This window comes from Chiroxiphia lanceolata, chromosome Z, assembly GCF_009829145.1.
Source record: "Chiroxiphia lanceolata isolate bChiLan1 chromosome Z, bChiLan1.pri, whole genome shotgun sequence".
Taxonomy (NCBI): Eukaryota; Metazoa; Chordata; class Aves; order Passeriformes; family Pipridae; genus Chiroxiphia; species Chiroxiphia lanceolata.
In genome coordinates this window covers 48838680-48851785 of record NC_045671.1, presented here as the reverse complement: position 1 = coordinate 48851785, position 13106 = coordinate 48838680, and the positions used below count along the sequence as shown (strand labels likewise).

Below are 13106 nucleotides of genomic sequence, written 5' to 3'. Positions count from 1 at the left end.
TGTCAGGAATACAGACATACAGACGAAAAAAATAAAAAGATTATGCAGGAGAAGGGAAAGAAAGTGTCAAGGTTTTTTCTTGTCATTTATAACTATGAACACTTTCCAAGTGTGTAAACTGATGGAAAATTTGGGTAGGAACATTAGGAATTTTTTTCATAATATAGCATTATGAAACAACACAGGGACTGCTAAACTGCACTGAAAGGTAAAGCACAGTTTGACATCTTCAGATTCCTTCAAGATTTTGCTTAAAAGACTGTAACTTTAAAAAGTGGTATAAATTCCATAATGATCCTTTCAATTTTTATTCTGCAAAACACAGTCAATAGATTTTCATTCCATGATTTCCATAGCAAAAAACAATCTTGGAATCCTCCAATACCTACTGAGCCATATGAAGATGAACAGCATATCTGTATTTTGAAATCCAGGACAATATAGAAAATTGAATTACTTAAGTTAATACTCAAAGAGCAAATTCAGGACTGAACAATGGTTTTCAACTACATCACCATTCAAGTAGGTATATAACAGCATTGTCATTGTCAATGTGTGCATTAATCTGAACTTAATATTTCTGCCCAAATAATCAGTTTTGTATTTTTTCTTATATTACATGTACACATACTAGAATCGACACTTAATTAAAACTTTTCTTAAGATGAGGATTTTAATGATTTTGTTTCACACTTCCTATTCAATATACTTTTCATCAATTTCTTCGTGTGTTCAGAGTCCACATCCAGCTATATTACTCTTGCCTTACTCTGTCAGTAGTAAACTGTGAGCTCCTGTTATTTTTAGCAATAATATTTCTCTGAAGCAATACATTTATAAGGAAGAGCATATTACAATGTCAGTTTTCAGAACAGACCACACAAAACTGTGATCTGGACTTATTCCTGCCTTTGATTACTCCAGTACTGCTTTCACTTGTGTCACAGAGATCCACAGCAAAATGTATCCACATTCTATCCAGATCTGGAGGCTGTTTAATGCTTACACATTGTGAAATATTTCTGCATCTGTAAGACCTTTTAAAACATGGAATTTAATGGGGAAAGAAAAAAAAAGACTAACTTGAAATAGTTATTTCAAATAACAATAAAAATTTCAGGCAGCACACTAAGTTCCTCATTAAAAGCTAATCAGTGTTTAAGAATAGCTGATCTGATACAAAATTAATGTTTTTAGGGGGAAAAAATGGAATCTATGAGTTGTGATACAACAGTGTGAACATCATGAATATTGTCACTTTTTCTCTTACCAACAAAAACAAGCTGCTGACATCTTTAGTAATAATGCTGACCGCAATCAATAAATTTAATATAAACCACTGAGACCTACCCACCATCTTTCCTCTGCTGATTAACTGTGCCAAACTGGATGTACCTGGGAAAAGATATTTCATTTTAGTGAAATGGTCAGTAAAAGACCAAATTCAAACTGGCTCTGTAACATCATGTCAGAATTAACACTGAAGTTGGACAGAAGGAAGATAACTACTTCTTACATTCTGAAATTTGCAGGAATTCGACACCATCAGGGAACCATCAGTCCCAAACCATTTATACAATCACTCAGGTGCTGCAAATCCATCCAGAATAGCTCCTGCCTGCCCTGAAAACTGTTTGTACCACTTTGGAAAATATGAAGGCTCACAGGAAGGATTTATTCCCTCACCTCTACTGGAATGACCTGGAGGCTACCTTAACAGCAAATGGCAAAAAGCCACGAGGTAGAAAAGCCCTAAGGGAGGGTAGAGCTGAGCTCAGATCTTAACTTTATCCTCATTAAGTTTTCACAGTGAAGGTATTCACCACCACCTCTCTGAGGTGCTGTTCTCCATTTTCTCACAAACCTTCTAAACTCCAACCAGCTCAAAAATTTCTGTAGCTGATATTCTAAGTGCTCCCATGAGATCACAGATGCAACTTTTATTGCCTTGTAAAATTGCATTGCTTTGTTTTTCTCAAATTTTTACAAGAAGTAAATAATGTAGAATAAGTATTTAAGACAACCCCTGAATAAAATATATAATCTCATTAGTGCTGATATTTATTATAATCTGGTTACCAAGATTTTCAAATGGCAGAAATTATATGATATTCATAAAAAATGCACATAACACAATATGTTATACCACATATGCAAATAAAGCCTAAATCAAGTTTAAGAAAACACACTCGAGCAGGAAGAGAAACTGAAAACACAGAAAAATTTCTTCTGGCTTCAACTGGCCTTTGTATTAAATTATTAACTACATCAGTAGTTTTCTACTGCATTTCTCTCTAAATTGGAGAAAGACGGATTTGATGGGTGGACTGTTAGGAGGATCAGGAGACACTTGGATGGTCAAGTCCAGACAGTAGTGAGCCAATGGAAATCTCATGAGGTTTAACAAGACCAAGTACCAGGTGCTGCACCTGGGTTGGGTCAATCCTCAGTATCAATCCAGGCTGAGAGGTGAACAGATTGAGAGCAGCCCTGGAGAGAAGGACATGGGGTGCTGGTGGGTGAGAGGCTGGACATCAGCCATCAATGTGCACTCATAGCCCAGAAAGCCAAGTGTGTCCTGGGCTGCATCCAGAGTAGTGTAGGCAGCAGGTGAGGGAGGGGATTCTGCCCCTCTGCTCTGCTCTGGTGAAACCCACCTGCTGTGCTGCATCCAGCTCTGGGGTCCCAGCACAGGAAGGACATGGACCTATTGAAGTGAATCCAGAGGAGGGACATCCAGAGAATGGGGCATCTCTTCTCTGAGGAAAGGCTCAGAGAATTGGAATTGTTCAGCCTGGGGAAGAGAAGGTTTCAGAGTCACCTAATCACAGCCTTCCAATATCTGAAGGGAGCCCACAAGAAAGATAGAGAGGAAATTTTTACAAGAGCATGTAGCGACAGGAGAAGGGGGAATAGCTTCAAACTAAAAGAGAGTAGGTTTAGTTAGATGTGAGGAAAAAAATCTTTACTGTGAGGATAGTGAGGCACTGGAACAGGTTTTTCAGAGAAGCTGTGGCTGCCCCATCCCTGGAAGTGTTCAAGGCCAAGTTGAATGGGGTTCTGAGCAACCCGGTAAAGTGTAATATGTCCCTGTACACAACAGCAGGATTGGAAATAGCTGATCTTTAAGCTTCCTTCCAACCCAAGCCACTCTATGATTCCATTATTAGTAAAGTCATTAAAAATTAAAAAAAATGAAATTGTTCTCAATTGCTCCCAGAAATAAAATTCAGAATATAAACATATCATAATTTTAAACATGGTGCCTGAGGTTATGATGTCAACAACTACAAATTAAAGGTTTTTGCTATTGTAAATACATAGCCATCCATTTTTGCATTTTTACATTCTCTGTGTTTGAATTATTTTTTTTTTTGTTTCTATTTTATTGATCAAAAAGTGAAGTACATGTAATTAATTAAGCTATTTATTGTCAGGAAATGAGTCAGGGTTAATATATACATGTATAGTGACTACCAGTCCAGAGTACTGATAAGCAATAAACCAGGACTTGGGTAAGCAACAATTAAGTCTAAAAAATAAACCAGGTTCATTCAAGATGGTGCAAGTTATGACAACTATGTGTCTCCATAGAAGTACTGTAGTGTGGGATGTACATTACTGGAAGCATGTACAGTCAGTAACTGTCTGAAGGCTGCACTAACTGTAGTAGAGAAATCACATCGACAGGAAAAAATAAACCATTCAGTGAATTAGAGCTGAATGAAATTATGCCAGCAAATATTAATTTACTTTTGAATACTTCTCAGAACAGCGTCAAATAAATGAAGTTCTGTTTATCCAAAACCGATTTCAAAAGTCACAGGAGTAGGAGTACATTTCATTGAATCTCATTCTTGGCAATACACTTGCTAGTGTTTGAAGTAGATTTTGACGTATAAAATTATCTCTGTGCTGTAACACAAAATAAACACGTTTGTGATATCCCAGAAAGACTTCTGAGTGTTTCCTTACTGGTGCATGGGTATTTTTCTCTGCTCTACCATTGATAATTAGAAATGTGATGTTGATAGGCCCTCACAGGGTAACCAGAGAAAGTTCAGAGGACAGTCACACTGGTTGAGGGGAAAGACTAAGCAAAATAGACCCCACTAACCTAGAAAAGAGAAAACTGAGGAAGGTCAAGTCAGCTACATAAAACTACGAATCACACAGGTATGTGAATAACTGTGTTTACTGTTTCTATGGACTATCCATCTTTTATTCTTGGAAATGACGAAAAATAGTTGGAGTTATTTCACAGCTACAGAATCTGAGGCAAATAAACCATAAACGGTAGGGCTTCCTATCGATGGGGAAGCATGAACATAATGCTCACAGGCCATTATGGTCAGCAATATGTCAATTTATTATTTAAATCAGTTAACTTTTATACAGTTTAGTTTGCTCAGGGTACATGCTCATAATAAGATGATTGGATAGTTCAGTCTGTGCACGCGTCTCATGTCCCCAGTTCATTGGACCTGATGTTCTGTCCACACGATCTGAAATCATCCTGGGCATAGAAATCTCTTTCTAATTAATCTGCTTTTAGGGTTTTACTAAATTTGCAGGTGTTTCATTATCTTCAGTTTCTCAAGGTTTTCTTTCTATAAACATATTATGTTCTCAAACCTTATAATTAGACACACAGCTAACAAGTATAAGCATCACATATTTTCACACAGTCTATAACTATAAACAATACATGCTTGACACTTCCACGGCAAGTAAGGCCTACAGAGTGCAGGAAAAATTGTTCAGAGAAATATCTTGGTCCCGGCGACAGCTTCCCATGTTTTGTGTGCTGCAGCTGTCACAGCTCTGAGTAAAAGTGAAAGTCAAAAAGGACAAGCTTACACTCTAAATATAATAAACTGTATTATCAAGAGGTTCATGAGAGATTTCAGAAACTCAATGTGTAATAAATTTACACTAGAGTTTACACTAATTGCATGGCTAATTTATGTATTAAATGGGTATATTACCTAGTTGTAAGAAAATAGAAGCAAAAATATGACAGGTTTGCATGGTGTTTTTTGAAGTTAGAAGGCAGATATATATCAAATGTCAGTTAATATATAAGAAATTGCCTGACCATTAACTTTTTTACTGCTGTCCTTCCCCAGGCTTATTAGGGAATAATTTCTGCAAAACAAAATTTTGGGAACAGACCTTAGACTGTCATCCCAAACCTCAATTCTGTTGCTGAGTTGCAGCAAATATTTACAAGGATCCCCATTTTTTCAAAAAAATTCCCTGAAAAACAGGACATTTTTTTAAGTTGTAGGGTCAGAACAAGGAATTAGGAGGACACCTATCAATACAGCTCAAGACAGCATCTGCTCTCCACAGATATTTTCAAAGGGATACTTTCCATATCCCTTAAATGGTCCTTTGTCAGGAAAGACTGAATCAGATGTCAGAGGTTCAGCTCTAGGCTTGACAAGACTCCACGCACAGCAAATACTAATCCTGAAGGTCTGTACACAAATCAAAAGAATGTGATCTTCCTTGTCCAGAAAGGGCTCCATCAACAGCAGCAACACCCAGTCTTGCCAGACCAGGACTAACTTCTCCTACCTGATCCTGAGGTGTGCACACTACAAATCCTCAGCTCTTCAAAGCTCAGCCCCTAACAGGATGTGGAAACATCTAGTGATGAAGGGGACATGATACAGGGCAAGACTCAAGACCCACCAAGTGGTCAGGGTTTCATGAGAGCCGGCCCCTGGAAGAGAGTATATAACCCACTTTCCAACACATATCAGAATATTGCTTGATATTTAAGGACATTTTATAAAAAAACCCAAAACAAAACAAAACAAAAACCAAAGAAACAACCAAAAAAACTCTCTGTAAAACATACAGATTTCACTGAATCATCATGATTGTGTGGAAAAATTCTGTATCCAAGTTCTCCCAAGATTTCTTCTCAACTAGTGCAAAACCCGGAAAGTCAATGTGTGGGTGGCTGGCAGGGGGAAGGGTCTTGCTTCGTTTCTTTGTTTCATAACTCCTGGCACTGATCTGATGATTTTCTGATATATGCTGCTGCAGGAGGAAAAAGCACAGCAGAAATTTAAAGCATGCCAGTAGTCCTAAGGTAGTACCTCATCAGAACTGACATGGAGTTGTAGAATCAATTTTCTCATACAAAAGCGAGAACATGGTTGATCTGCTAACTTCAGATCTTGGCTACTTAGTCACTACAAACACAATGAAAAGACAACACTGCTTCTTCCCAAAACCCTTCAGGAAATTTACGTTGAATGAAGCTGAGAATCTGGTGTCTGAATTCAGTCATGTAATCCATTACTTACACAGAGAAATTATCATGGTTCTGTTACTGTTTTAAAATAAGAGACCTATACTCGCAGCCGTGACCTGCCAGCCAAAACATCTGTAACCCATAGACTTCTAACATGAATGATGGAATACTTGATTTTCAGATGGTCAAAGGGACCTTTAAAACCCACAAAATGCAAAAACTATTCATGCTACAGCCTACACAGTTATATATTATTGGACATACATTATAGCCAACTGCTCTTAAAATGTGCTAAATACTTACACTGTAAAGTTTATAAAGGAGTTCAGTAAAGTTGTAATTAGGAGCACAATTACTGTATATTGAGAGGGCCTAAAAGGCTTCTTGGAACAAAGCCAGCTGCCAGTTTTCAGTGTTATCTATTAGAGTTAACTTCATTATTACATTTCCCTTTTGCTGCTGCAGTAGAGGATACAAAGTAATTTACAAGATTCATACCTCCCCATTCAATTACCTGTGCAATTCAGCTTCACTGGAGATCCCCCTGTGCTTTGAACTAATGCATAAGACTCTTACGGAACCACAGAATCATTTAGGTTGCACAAGATGTCCAAGATCATCGAGTTCAACTGTTAACCCAGTACCACTGTGTTCATCACTAAACCATATCCCCAGTTGCCATATCCACACACTTTTTGAACATTTCCCAGGATGGTGATTCCACCACTTCCTTTGGCAGCCTATTCCAATTCCTGAATACCCTTTCAGTGAGGAATTTTTTCCTAATATCTAATCAATACATCCCCTGGCACAACTTGAGGTTGTTTCTTCTCAGTCTTGAATGCCCTTGTGATTAGCTGCCTAAAAATTTACTTGGTGTGTGCATAAATCCAGTCCACCCTCTCATCTGCTTATTAAAAATAAAAAATAATAGTAATAAAAAAATTAAGACAAATTTTCAATAGTTTTCTATTACTATTTCTCCCAACGCTTACTATATCATTTTAATTACAAAATCTTTGGATCATTTCAGATTGATAAATGAAACCATTACTAACAAAAGAGTGTTCAGACTCTGCTTAAATTCTCTGTTTCAGCATCATTTAATCTCAAGGGCAGTTTGAGATTAAAGCTTTAATTCAGTGGTTTGTATGATCCCTGGATATAACAGACACATCAGCTTGTTAGGTTTTGCAGTGCATTCTAGAAAGTTATTGCATATCAATGTAAGATCAGGATCATCTTCATATACCTGTAATTAATTATTTCAGTAGGAGATATTTCAGCACACACTGTTGGCCGTAAAGCTCAACCTTTTTATTTCTTCAAAAAACTCCAGAAGATTCAGGTAGAAGAGAGAAGCAGATGGCTGGTCATCAGTTGGTAAGGGGGACTATAGGAGTCTACCTAGCTCTAAATATAGAAATAACTGTTCATAGCACTTCATGATTTATTTACACTTTAGAGAATACGCAAAGATATAACTGTATCAGTTTGGCCTGGCTCTTTTGCCAAGTCTAAGCTGTCCCCTTCTCCCATCCCGCTCTTTCAAGAGAGAAAAAAAAAAACGAACCACAGAAAAACCGAAAGAAGACCAAATGAAATGGGATTTTATCAAAAATATATATTTACATATATTTACAATTATATATACAATTGAAATATATTGTACACGCAACAGGGAGCTCCTGAGGGGAAAAAAGTGAAAAGGGAGGGGGAAACAGGGATAAAAAAACCCCAAAACAAATACCCTACAAATATACATCACTAATAGAGAGCTAGCGAACAAATAAAAAAGAAAAACCCTGAATTAAATACTTCCCTGAACGAGACAGCAGAACTGTGCGAAGCACCAACCAACACCCCACACTTCCTAAAGGGACCGGAGATAACAGCAGGTTCAAGCAGGCAGGCCCTGGTCTATACAAACAAAGACCATCTGCAGAGAGGCAGACGGTCGTCTTCAGCCACCAGAAGAAAGAAGAGAGCGAGCTCTCTTATCTGTACCTTATTTACATGTTGTGTTACGTTAAAGGATGATATGGAATACTTCCTTAGATTTCTGACCCCTGTTGCTAAGGAAGGCCTAAAAAAATCCAAAAGCCAACCCACTACAATAACCTTGTATGGCCTATCTAGACATTAAACACTTTTGATGTTTATAAGTAAATGAAGCATAATAATAATAATAATAGCAATAATAATAATAATAATAATAATAATAATAATAATGACCACAACAACAACAACAGCAGCAGCAGCCCTACTCTGTTTCTGGAAAGTTTACACACTTACTAACATACAAACTATATATCATTACCTTTTTTAAAATTAATTCTGCCAGGGCAGAACTGTTCAAAACCATCTTTACCTCTTTTACACATCAAGCTCAGCATAGAACTTCCACTACAAAGTTGTCATTCATTGTATTTTGTTTGTCAGAATTTGATTGAGTCAACAATTTGATTGAGTCATCTATGAAGATTCAGTCAATGAGAAGTATATACATTTTGCCTTCAGAATTGACATAGGAAATTTGAAACATGGAAGTGGTTTTCACTAAGAAGTCTGCTACAAGAAGACATAATATTACGGGGCAGAAATACTACCTCTTTTACTAATAGAGTGAGAAAGGCCTACGATTTTTAAATAGTAATTATGAAAAAAAAAAAGAAAAGAAAAAAAGCATGGGTAATTTCTAAAGCTTTTGTAATTTCTAGGGCCAATAGCAAGAAATATCAAAATATTTAAGATACTTGTTTTTTAAGGAAATATTCTAGGATAAACTCATTAGTAAATTACATATTTTATCCCCATTCTATCCTTTCTAATATTAGGTGTATCCATTTGTTTGAAACAGTAAAAAGATTTCATGATCATTTATCTCAAACTTATTTGTACAGCTGTTGCAAGTAATTAATAAAAGGGAACATAAAGAAAAAAAACTATAACACACTGAGTACCTTTATGTGCAGTGGGCATATCTCAAAGAGTTATCCTAAATGCTGCACAATCCCAATATGCAACAGACCAACATCATACAAATTATGGAGATAACATATAATCACTATCCTTGTCCTCATGCTATCCCCAAGCACCCTGTGAAGGACCAAAATAGACTAGGTTTTATACAAAGTCCCTTTCTTGCTCAAGTAGATTAAAAAGACTGTAATTCAATTCCAATAACAGAAAATACTTTTGAGTATTGACTACTTCAATTTTTAAACATGCAGGAATGTTCATTTTGGTGTTTTCTTTGTTGACAACTTATGTGGTATCAAATAAAAAGTTAAGTCCATGCAATGACATAACACAGCGAAACAAGTTCTGGGGAAAAAAACCACCACCACCACCACCAAAAATCATTTCAGAAGACATTAAAATACATTTAGCTTGTAATAGTAAAATTCCTAACAGCAGGCGCTTACTAAGAAATAATTTCCTCAGTGCTTAATGGTCCAAGATGGAGCTGAGGACCATTAACTCCTCTCAGCTGGTCATTAACTGGCAAAAGAACAAGAATCCAACCATGATTAAGAATCATTCAGTAGCTATTTGGATACTAAATGACATTGTCCACACCCAAACTTTAAATCACAAGGAATTTAGATTTTCTGTTTCTTCAATTAAAGTTTAAAGAAAGGAGAATCACCATCCACAAAGAATAATCTTCATTAAGCTGTCAATATTTGCAGATCACCAAAATAAACTTCCTGCCTGATACATAAAGGGTACATATGCCTGCTCCAAAATATCCAGCCAGGAACTATCAAAAAGAATTAAAGTGGAAAAAAAAAATTCTACTGGTTAGTCTCAGACTATTTAGTAAAAAAAAAATAAAAAATCAGACTGCATACAAACTACCTCCCACACTGAATTGTAAGACATTTTCTCCAGTATCACAATATCCTTCTGGATATTAGGAGCCCAGACTGCAGGATTCTCAGGGAACTAGGTGGTAAGGTCTCTGGGAAAATGGTTTAGAAGGTGCTGGGGTCCATCAGTGGTGGTCATGTTTTCAACAGCACCTCCTAAAAGCACATAAGCAGGCAATTCCAAAATGTTGGAAGTCAAGCAGGCAAGGCAGAAGGCCAGCTTGGCTGAGCAGGGACCTTATTCTGGAGATAAGGTGAAAAAAGGAAGTGGAAGCAAGACTGGGTGACATGGGAGGAATACAGAGACACTGCTCACCACTGTAGGGAAAAATTTGTGTGGCCAAAACTCAGTTTGAGTTGAAGTGGGCCAGTACTGCAGGAACAACAAAAGAGCTTTTTAAAATTTGTTAATGGCAAAAGGTAGTGCAGAAATAACACTGGCCAGTCCCAGTCACATGATGAGGATGGTCACCTCATAAACAGGGACATAGACGAAGAAGACATACTTAAAGCTTGCTTTGTTTTGGAGTTCAAGAAGTATTTGGATAACACTGAAACACATTGTGTGATTCTTGGGAATGGTCCTGTGCAGGGGCAGGAGTTGAAGCCTTGTGGATCCCTTCCAACTCAGGGTGTTTTATGATTCTATGAAAAGTCACAATTAAGGATTAAGCAATGATGATGATTAAGCAAATGACAGATGAACAAGTTTACATCTTGACTCAGTGAGATACAGCTCTAATGTTCTCCAGACTTCCCACTCTCCATGGCAGGGTGGGTATCATTCTGCTAATGTACAATGAGCTCGCACGATGTCCTCAAAATACCATCAGGTCATCCCTTCATCCTCCTCACTCCCCCTGCCCGACTGCCTTTGTTTGGATCTGCAACAACCACTTATTTTTGCCAGCATAACATTTTGGTCAGAAAATCAAGCCAGAAATACGACCAGGTTAAAGCTACATCTGAGACAGGTAAACTTTTGAAGAATGTGATGATACAGCTTGAAGTTACTGCAAAACTGCAGTCCTGTCCTGCATGTCCTTCAATATAGGACTGCTTTTGTATGCAACTTCTTTGCATATAAAAGGTGCTCTATTTTGATTCACTCTCGGTACTCTTGCAGTATCTCAGTCTCTCAATATTACTGCAGTATAACAAACATAAAATTTTATCATGTTTTAAACACAGCATGGAGATTTAATTTATATATGACAATGACCACCATCTTTCTAAATATTCTTATTACTTCCAAGCACTAATTAGAAGTAGGTACTAGTCCACATTTCTGAGATTTTGGTCATTCTCTATACCATAAGGTAAAAGTTTCAATTTGAAAAGGGAAAGACAAAAGTCAGGATAGGCACTTGGTATCTGTTTTAGGTATCTGTGAAACGAGATTCTTACTCTCTCCAAACCAGATTTTGTTTACAGTTCTGATGAAATGATTTTGGAAAAGAGTAACCTTGTTGTTTGCACATATATTCTCCTTTTCTACCTTCTGTGATATATGTGTTTGATTTCAGTGTCCAAATCAAGTTTATGGTAAGTTATTAAGGAAAAGAAAGACATTTCATTTGTAAAATGCATGAACAGAATTGCCAATGAAAATCTGACTCCAGAGTCTTTGTATTAGTGATGATGTAGAAAGTGGAATAGCACAGCTTGAATTTCAGTTAGATCACTGGGCATGCTGTGTGGGCTGTTGGAAAAATCTTGCTTTGACTTATTAACTGAGCACATCTGATCTGGAAGCTTCAACAGAAAATAAATATGGAGTGCCAAGACATCATTTCCACAGAAACACTTTTCCAAGCATGCTTTACATGGTTGTTTTACAAATATGTTTCAATTTCTTCTGTTTATTTTCTATTTTACTGTATGTTATGGTATGTATTTTATTTTCTTCTAATAGTAAAAGTTGTTTCCCCTGTTATGGAACGTGAAGAAAAAAATGTAAGAAAGAAAGTGCACAGCAGATAGCCCATTACCGCCTTTTCTGTTCAGCAAATTCCCTTACATACAGAGCCATCCAGTATTTGCTGCTCATGGAGATTGCAGGTACTAGGCTGCAGAAATGCTTCCTGTGTGCAGAACTTGGCATGGTGGTAAGCCTGGACCACAATGTCTTTTCTTTCAGCAGTATTTATAAGTTTTGCTTTATTATCAAATTCACGTCAAATGTATTTTTGTTAAATCAGAACAGGAGCAGGTCTGATTTCCAGCCACTTGCAACACACCGTGACAGTGAATTCATTGAAGCATAACTAATAACACTTATCCAAAGGCACATGTGTAGAAGCTTGCAAACAGAAACTGAGGTAACCCTAGACCTTGGGCATTTCCTGAGACAGACAGCAACCACTCAGGGCTTTACATATTATAAAATCTGGACTTCTGTCCCAAATACAAGTTTATTCCTGCAGGTCCTACCTCTGTTTCAGTGTCATCAGCCTCGTGCAGACATTGCAATCTTCTCAGATTGAATTAATGTGGCTGCCCCCATGTTCTGAATGGCCTTCTGAAACAGGCAAACATTTTTCTGAATTACATCAAAAATGAAAACGATTATAGCAACAGAAAAACTGCCTTCATGTTTTTATTTCTATATTTGTTTTTACATTTTGCATGTATTTCCAGGGTTCAAAGTCATTTTTTTAAGAGCTACAATTTAAGAAAATATGTTTTATATCTTTTGTCCAAAGACCTGACATTTCGAAAGATCTACTACTTTCTCTAAAATTAACTTCAATATTATTTTAAAAAAAATACAGTATAGCATAGCACTGGTGTTGGTTAAATTTCTATACCCCTGGACCGTTGAAAAGTTTAGTCTCCCAGTTTCCACTGTTAATGCAGAAAACAAAACCAAACTGTTTGAATCCCTGCCAAGCATGCAGTATCAGTGTGTGATGCTTTTCACAGTTGTTTCTCAAGAGAGATTTGGATCCACAACACAC

At 36.9% G+C, this 13106-nt stretch overlaps 1 long non-coding RNA gene across 1 annotated transcript; it reads right to left on the bottom strand.

Moving 5' to 3' along the window:
* Positions 1 to 9240: 9240 nt before the first annotated feature.
* Positions 9241 to 12687, bottom strand: LOC116781051. Its single transcript, XR_004354758.1, has 3 exons — positions 12580 to 12687; positions 9972 to 10037; positions 9241 to 9370 (listed from the first exon to the last, which is right to left on the bottom strand). It is a non-coding gene; the product is annotated as an uncharacterized LOC116781051 (long non-coding RNA).
* Positions 12688 to 13106: the final 419 nt, after the last annotated feature.